General features: G+C 38.0%; 1 protein-coding gene across 6 annotated transcripts in view; it reads left to right on the top strand.

The window, feature by feature from the left end:
• The window catches only part of Mast2 (microtubule associated serine/threonine kinase 2), a 161,096-nt gene that overhangs the window by 114,506 nt on the left and 38,144 nt on the right, over positions 1-8,446 (top strand). The window lies entirely within an intron of this gene.

The raw sequence follows: 8,446 nt of genomic DNA, 5'->3' as shown, positions 1-8,446 counted from the left end.
TGTGTGTGTGTGTGTGTGTGTGTGTGTGTGTGTGTGTGTGTGTGTGTAGGGGGTATTCAGACTCTTAGACTTTTCCAGTTTTGTGGGTCTGTCTTTTTGCTGGCAGTCTACTGAGTCTTTGATTAGATACCAATATCCTGAGAGGGATTCTGATTAAATGTCATCTTTGGTTAAGGAGCTTTTCTGAAAAACTGTCACTTTAGAAGACAGGTTTCCATGGAATTAAAGGTATGTTTGACCTTTGATCTCATTTTTCTTACCTAGTTCCCTGTTGTTGTTATTGATGGTGGGGGGGGGTGGTGGTGGTGGTGGTGGTGGTGGTGGTGGTGTGTGAGATTATGTTTTAATAGGTTCTGGCTTCGATTAAGTAACACTCCTACTCTAGAACTTTGTAAAATTTTAGCATGTGTCTGACCTGGATTTTCATTACGTAGAAATAAATTTGGCTCATCTAGGCCCTGTACATAGAGCTGTAATGTGAGTAGTGGGCAGTAATTACTACTGATTAAACCTGTCTGAGATGATTATGTCTTGATTATCTCTAGATTTCTGACAGAATTTAGAACTAAAGCTTCCTGAATGGAGTGGCTCATTGAGAGCACTGCGTGGTCTTGTCTACCTGTGTGGGGCATATACAGTTCAATTTAGTATTAAGTATTTTTTTCTTATTTTAAATTATGTATCTAAATATGTATATATGAGTATGGGTGCTCATGGAAGCCAGAGTTGTTGGATTCCTCCTGTAGCTGGAGTTACAGGTACCCCACCACCCCAGAGCATTCTGAACTGAACTCTGGTCTTGGAAGAACAGTATGAGCTCTAAACTGCTGAGCCATCATCTCTCCAGCCCATACTATTAACTATTTTATAAACAGGTACAGTTTTAGTAAGATTGGTTCAGTAGGCACTTAGCTTTTCTGAAAATGGACATTTCTTAGTTCTGTTTTATTTTGGGTTATTTGTTTGAGTGTGTGTATGTGAGAGAGAGAGAAGGAGAGAGAGAGGGGCACACATGCACACACACCCTGGGGCTTAGTTTCAGGGCCTTCTGCATACGGTACCTCCTAGCCTGTTGTTATATTTTAGATTAGTTTAGGCTAAAAGCAAAACCCAACAAACTATATATTCTCAGCTCCCACATATGTAAAGGCTTTCTCTCTTGTCAGTGTCCCTCCATCTGTTACACTGCTGCGTCATTACTACCCAAACGATTGTTTTGTGTTTGAATTTACTGCTGATGACACACGCATACCCCACTGAACGTTTCCACTGCTTTGCCTATGTTGTTGATTTTCTTCAAACGTTAAACCCGCTTGCATTCCTGAGATAAGTCCCCCGTAAGTGCTTTTTTCAGATAAGTTCTTTTTAAGTAAGCATTGCTAGATTCAACTTGTTAATAATGTATTGGTAATTTTTCATCTCTTTAATGAAAGTTAATAATCTGTGGTTTTTATTTTTGTATTTGTCTGATTTGAGTATTAAGATAAAGTCTGCCTCTAGAATAAGCTGGGATGTATTCATTCCACTTCTCGATTCTGAAAAAGCTTGTGAAGAATGGGTGTAATTTTTTTATTTAAATGTCTAGTTGAAGTTACCAAATGAACCTGTCTGGAACTGGTGCTTTCTGTCTTGGAATTATTGGTTCCATTTTTTTGGTAGATTTAGACCTGTTCATATTACCTATTTTTATATGAACAGTTTTGTCAAATTATGTCATTTACAAAATTAGTCTATTTTAATTACATTGAGATTTGTGGGCATAGACTTATTCATAATATTTTTTATTAATGCTTTTATTTCCTGAGATCTTTAGTGCTAACCAGCACTTAATTTCTGACATTAGTAATTTGTGTATTGCTGTGCCCTCCTGTGCTCTTTCTCGTGTTCTTCCTTAATCTTACTTTGACAAGAGGGTAATTGGTTTGTCTTTTCAAATAACCAACTTTAGGTCATACTGTTTTTTCTCTATTTTTGTTTTGGGTTTTTTGTTTGTTTGTTTCTTTGTTTTGTGGGGAGGGTAGAGAGTTTGAGACAGGGTCTCTCTGAGTAGCCTACATTGTTCTGGACTCACTTTATAGACCAGGCTGCCCTCGAACTCACAGAGATCCTCCCTAAGTGCTGATATTAAAGAGGTGTGCCACCATGCCCAGCTTATTTTATTATATATCTAGATTTTATTTTCTTCTGCCTTAATAATTAATAAATTAGTTTGCTTTTACCCTAGTTTTGAAAAGTGTAAACTTAGAATTAATTTAGATTATCTGTTCTATTATATACATTGATGCTCTCAAGTACTGACTTCACCACATCTCACAGATTTTGATAAATGTGTTTTTGTTTTTATTTTATTAAGAATATTTTCAAATGTTTTTGAAGGTATAATAATATCTGTATACTTTTCCAGCTATCTTTCTTTTACTGATTTCTAACTTAATGCATTTTTTTTCCCTAAGCAGATAGGAAATGATTTCTGTTCTTTTAAGCTTTTGTGGCCAAGAATGTGGCCTGTTTTGATGAAATTTCATATGAACATGAAAAAGTATGTAGATGTAATGGATTGTAGTGTTCATTATATTCGTATGATTTACTATGATAAGCTCAGCTAAATTCTCAGTAGTTTTCTGCCTCCTGGATCTGTTATTTCTGTTGAAAGGACATTAAGATTTCCAACTATTATGGAAATTCTTCTAACACTTCTGATTCTATTCGTTTTTTACCTTATGTGTTTTGATGCTCTGTTGTTTGGTGAATACACTTTAAGGCTTGGCATACTGAAGCTGGAGGGGATGGCTTGTTGGTTTAGCCGAGGACTCAGATTTGGTTGCTAGCTGTTCAGACTCTAGTTGTTGGGGATCTGACATTCTCTTCTGGCATCATCGACCACCAGACATTCATATGGAACACATACATGCAGGCTGGCAGGTAAAAACGCTCATGCATATAAAATAAGAATAAATCTTTATTAAATATAAAAAAGAATTGTCCTGCTATGTGTTGTTTTTTTTTTCAACAAGCACTGAGAATTCCGCCACATGCTTTATATAGAATTTAGCTTCTTACCTATGTAATTTTTTATGCACTGCTTTTTAAACATTTCAAAGATAGATGTACTAGTATCAAAAAGTATTTCTCTTGATAGGATGAGGAGGGAACTATTCTATAGTTGTATAATTGAAGCTGAGTCTTTGGATGGTCTGTGCTGCTGGGCTTTATATTAGCACATCTTGGGTTTATTCCACCAGATTATGTGGGCATGAGGTTCTGAGTCGCAGTTGGGTATTTCTTTTCTAACAGAGGAAATACTAGTATGGTAGTTTCCTCAGCGGGCAAGCTTTCTTAAGTTCAGAAGACCCTGACTATTTCATAATGGTCCTTTCCTTTTCCTAATGAATTCAAATGAAGTTTTTCTTAAATATTCACTGTGAGAATCTGGTAGCTGTCATGTGGACAAAGTTTACAAATGCTTAAGAGAGAGATGGCTAGTGGTTCAGAGTGCTGGCTGCTCCTGCAGAAGACCTGGGTTTGGTTCTCAGCACCCACATAGCAGCTCACAAAATTTGTAACTAATTCCAACAAATCCAGTGCCCTCTTCTGGCTTCCTCAGGTACCAGGAACACACATGATACATAGACATAATAGGCATAGCATTCATGCCTGTTAAATAAAAACACACTATCCTGTTGTTCTTGACTCTTACCAGAGTCTATATTGAGCCTTGGACAAGTCGCCCATCGTAGTTTGGGTCTTCATTCTCTTCCTGCTTCCTCCTCTGGTCTCTATGGAGGTTTTTGCTTCTGAAGTTCTAGTCTATAAATTCAGATTTTTTTATTTTTTTATTTTTATTTTTTGCATCTGCCTCTCTGTCTTCACTTTGGGGAGCAGTGTTTATCCTGGAACTTCAACTTCTCTGGCAATTGAAGATTGTCTTATTTTGTGAAAACATGTAGCACTTGACTTACTCTGTTCTCTTCAGCGCCACCCTTTGTTACTGCTCATTTCAGTATACTCAGAATTTTGAGCTTCCCAGCTTCACACCCTCAGGTTTTTTCTCCTACTTTTAACTTTTCAGTGAGCTAAACTTATTTGTTTTTTTACTTTGGCTCCATAGTTTCAGTTTCCTTCTTTGTGCCTGAAACTCCACCTCTGATCCCAGTGCCTTGGGGTCTTGTGGGCCTTTTGATGTCTTCTGTGCAGTTATAAAAGCAATTGTTTGTCTTGATTACACTTATACCTGTGTTCATTTTCCTGGAAGGAGAATTCATGAAATTTTCCAAAGGTTGTTTCTTAATCTAAAAAGTGTTAAGGCTCGAATCACAAAATTGAAGGTTTACATGCTTAAATTTCTTTTTAGAATAATATAGAAAATTGATTTAATAGGATTGCAAATAGAAATCTAGAAAATTAAAACCACATTATCCTAAAAGTAAGCATTTACCATATTAGTGGAAAGATAGAAGAAAAGTTTTCTGGTTCTTGAAGAGATGGGTTATACTATTTAGGAGTCATTGTGTTCAATCTGTGAGGAGAGGACTGGAGTTCAGATCCACGGTTAATGATTTATAAAGACTGGTAATTCCAGTTCCAAAGGATCAAGTGCCCCCTTGTGGCCTCTGCAGATTTATGCACATACACACATAAAATACCTTTTTAAGAACAACTGGCACTTCTTTTCAGCTTGCCACCTTTTGCCATAATATATAATTATTTGATTTAAAATATTAAAAGTTGCCAAAAGGAGGACCATAGCTAGCAATTGGAAAAAGAGGACATTGCTATTATCAAAGTATAAGAGGTTATTAGAAATGGAGAAATACTTGAGGAAGCATGAGGAAAACATAAATGGCTAACGCAACTAGTGTGCAGTGTCTCCATATGTCATGCTTGGGTAGTTAATGGGTAAGGATGCCATCAATTGAGACAAGGAACTCTAATAGGAAGAATATATTTAGGATTCTTCTTTCCGGTCCACATAGACCTTTGACTTATGATAGCACTTTCTTGTTTTTTTGTCAGTTTGTTTGTTTTTTTGTTTTTTCTAAAAGACCCTGTGTATCAGGGTATCAAAGGAGATGCTGAGATTCATAGCTAAACTTTGGGCAGAGTGCAGGGAACCTTATGGAAGAGGAGGGGAAAGACCTGGAGGGGACAGGAGCTCCTCAAGGAGAGCAACAGAGCCAAAAAACCTGGGCCGAGGGGTTCCAGCAGAGACTGATTCTCCAACCAAGAACCATGCATGGAGAGGACCTAGACCCCCTGCTCAGATGCAGCGCATAGTGCTGTTTTCAAGTGAGTTCTCTAGTAAGGGGAGCAGGAACTGTCTCTGACATGAACTCAGTGGCCTGCTCTTTGATCACCTCTCCCTGCAGGGCGTGCAGCCCTGCCAGGCCACAGAGGAAAATGATACAACCAGTCCTGATGAGACCTGACAGGCTAGAGTCAGATAGTAGGGGAGGAGGACCTCCCCTATCAATGGGCTAGGGGAGAGACATAGGGGGAGAAGAGGGAGGGTAGGTGGGACTGGGAAGAGACAAGGGGGGCGTCTACAGCTGGGATACAAAATGAATAAATTATAATAAATAATAAATTGATAAATTTTAAAAAGACAAGTTTCTTATAAAGCAGCAATCAAAAAGATTGTTTTCATTAAGTGGTACTGGGACATTTGAATATTCGTATTAAGAAATATTAAAACTCAGGGCTGAAGAGGTGGTTTGGTGGATAAAGTACTTGCCAAGCAAGTATGTGGATCCTCAAAAGCCACAAAGAAGACTGGCAGTCATGGCAGCCTGCCCGTAATCTCTGCACTCCCAGCATTCTTGCAGAACCTGGCTAGCTAGAAGAGCTCAATTATTGAGTGCAAGAGACATTCCTTCAGTAAGTCAAGTGGAAAACAATTAAGGAAGGCATCCACACCTACTTTTGGGCCTACATATATGATCATGAGGCCAAGAGAAGGGGACCAAGAGGGTGTATGTCCGAAATGACTGGATTATATAGTAATCAGAAGCTGGGGGAATAGAAGCTTTAGACCCTGGGGTAGAGAAGTTTAGGGTAAGAGCCAGGGGGAGAAGTGCTACAGAGAGCCACAGGTGCTGAGTGAGGCTTGTCCCAACTTTCTTTGGGATCTGACAAGTAACAGATTGATAATTTGACTACTTGAAAATTAAGAATTTTTAGTTATTAAAAGATACTCCAAAGGCAATGAAACAGAAGATAATTATGGCACACATGACAAAGGGCTCTAGATTCAGAAACACTTATAAATAAATTAAAAAATAATGTCACAAGATGATTCTTTTCTGTGACTGCCAATAATGGTTTACTGAGTGGTCCTTAGCCTCAGTGTGTGTGTGTGAGAGAGAGAGAAAGAGAGAGAGAGAGAGTTGCCCTTAAAGGGGAAATACAAATTGGTGGCTTTTTTTTTTTTTTCCACATAATGTTGAAAAATGGACAAACTAGAACACAAAATGCCACTTCCCTTTCCATGTCTAGGATGGGCATTCTGTAGGACCAGAAAGGAGCCTAGAGTTTGCCAGAGGTAAAGAGGATTAAAGAACAACTACTGTAGCAGCCATGTGGAGTTGTTGAAGAGTGATTTTACGAGATAATTAGAATGTACTTTTCTCTCTCTCTCTTTGTGAGCAGGGTCTCTGTAGTCCTGGCTTCCTGGAACTTGCTCCATGGATGCCTACTTAGTAAAGCTGAAGTGGGAATGTTTAAATCAGGATAATGTTGACTTTTAGTGAAGAAAGGGCATAGATTGGGGATGACTGTGCAGATGGCCTTGGGAAGCAGCATTGTTGCTCTTGCTGCTTTCCACATGGGTGCTTGCCGCGTATCCAGACTGCAAGGGAAGCAGTTGATTCAAGGTGCGCTGACTGTGCCTGTTTGTGTATGATTGCTTTTTCCTTACAACTTCTTATAATTACTTGTCTTTGAACCCTCTTTTCTACCTACTAAATTGCATGCTAAAGTCCAAAAGGCTTGTTTCCCTCACTGGATTTTCTTTTTTCTTTAAAACATGAACCTTCTAACAGGTTAACCTTCCCCAAGATAAGTCTAATTTAAATTATTGATGGTTTTAATTTTGTTGTAAACATCAAAATATTGATAACCTTTTAGACTTTTTAAAGTAAAATATGTAAATGAAAATAGAGAACTGCAATGAAAGTAGGTATCTGCAATATACTGAAATCAATTCCTGGCACAGGAATGCTTGTTTTATTAAAGTGATGACTCCTGGTGAACCCTAAGTTAGTTTCAGGCTAAGGACTGGTCTGCCAAGAAACGATGTGGTTACAGAGTTGTGCCTTTGAGCTAGTCTGACCTCTAGGAAAGAGACTGAACCTCAAGACTGACTTTAACTCTGTAATGAAATCCCACTTTCAAACAAGCAAACAAACAAACTCTGGACACAAAAGCTCAGTAGAGCATCCTGATTTCTAAACACATTTATGTGCTGATATATACCTCCTTATTTCACAGAGCAGGCATTGTAGCTTTGATTTCCCTCACAGACCTTACCCTTCCCTAGTATATCTTTAAAATACAACTAGAATAAATTGATTGCTTTTTTGAGTTGTTCTAATGAATTATTAAACCCTTAAGGGAAACTATGGGAACTCACAAATTTGTAAAACACAGTCTAAAGGACCTACCCAGAGGTTGGGATTGTTTTTAGAAGAATGGAAATCTTGTTGAAGAGTTTACTCATCATGCCTTATGCTTTTTCTCAGAGCTGAATTATAGTACCTCCAGTTTACAGTAGGGTCAGAATAGCTTTGGGAAGACTATTGGAACATGGACCATCAAAGGGAATGTTTATAATCTCCTAGACTACCAGGCTGTAGGAAGGAATCATTTTTCCTTGCCTTACAGAAGATTTTTTTTTTCTCTTTTGGCCAAAAACTTCCAAAGGCCCCCTCCCCATGCTCACTAATTAATTAATCAAAAACAAATCCCAGCTGGACTGTGGTGGCTCACGCCTTTAATCCAAGCATTCAGGAGGCAGAGGCAGATGGATCTCTGAGTTTGGGTCTACAAAGTGAGTTCCTGGACAGCCAGGTCTAAACAGAGAAACCCTGTCTCAAAAAAAACTCTCTCTCTCTTTTTTTGTTTTGTTTTTACTAATTTATCATTTAATTTCATGCTGATCAAAAATATAAATCTGGTTTAAATCCTTTAAAATGTGTTACATTTTATAATGGCCTGAATATATTCTTTAGTAAAATTCTCCTGTCATTAAAAAGAATGTATAGTCTACTACTGTATTGCAGTGTTCTATGGCAATTAGGTGAAGCTGGATGGTGTGTTGTTTAAGTTGTCTGTATACTTACTGATCTTGTTTCCATTTGTTAGTTGACTGATCAATATGGACTAATAGGTAAAACTGGATGGTAGTGTTGTTTAAGTTGTCTGTATACTTACTGATCTTGTTTCCATTTGT

The sequence above is a fragment of the Psammomys obesus genome, unplaced genomic scaffold (assembly GCF_907164565.1).
Source record: "Psammomys obesus unplaced genomic scaffold, mPsaObe1.curated_primary_1811, whole genome shotgun sequence".
Taxonomy (NCBI): Eukaryota; Metazoa; Chordata; class Mammalia; order Rodentia; family Muridae; genus Psammomys; species Psammomys obesus.
The sequence above is the reverse complement of the archived record's forward strand: the minus strand, read 5'-3'. Positions and strand labels throughout refer to the sequence as shown.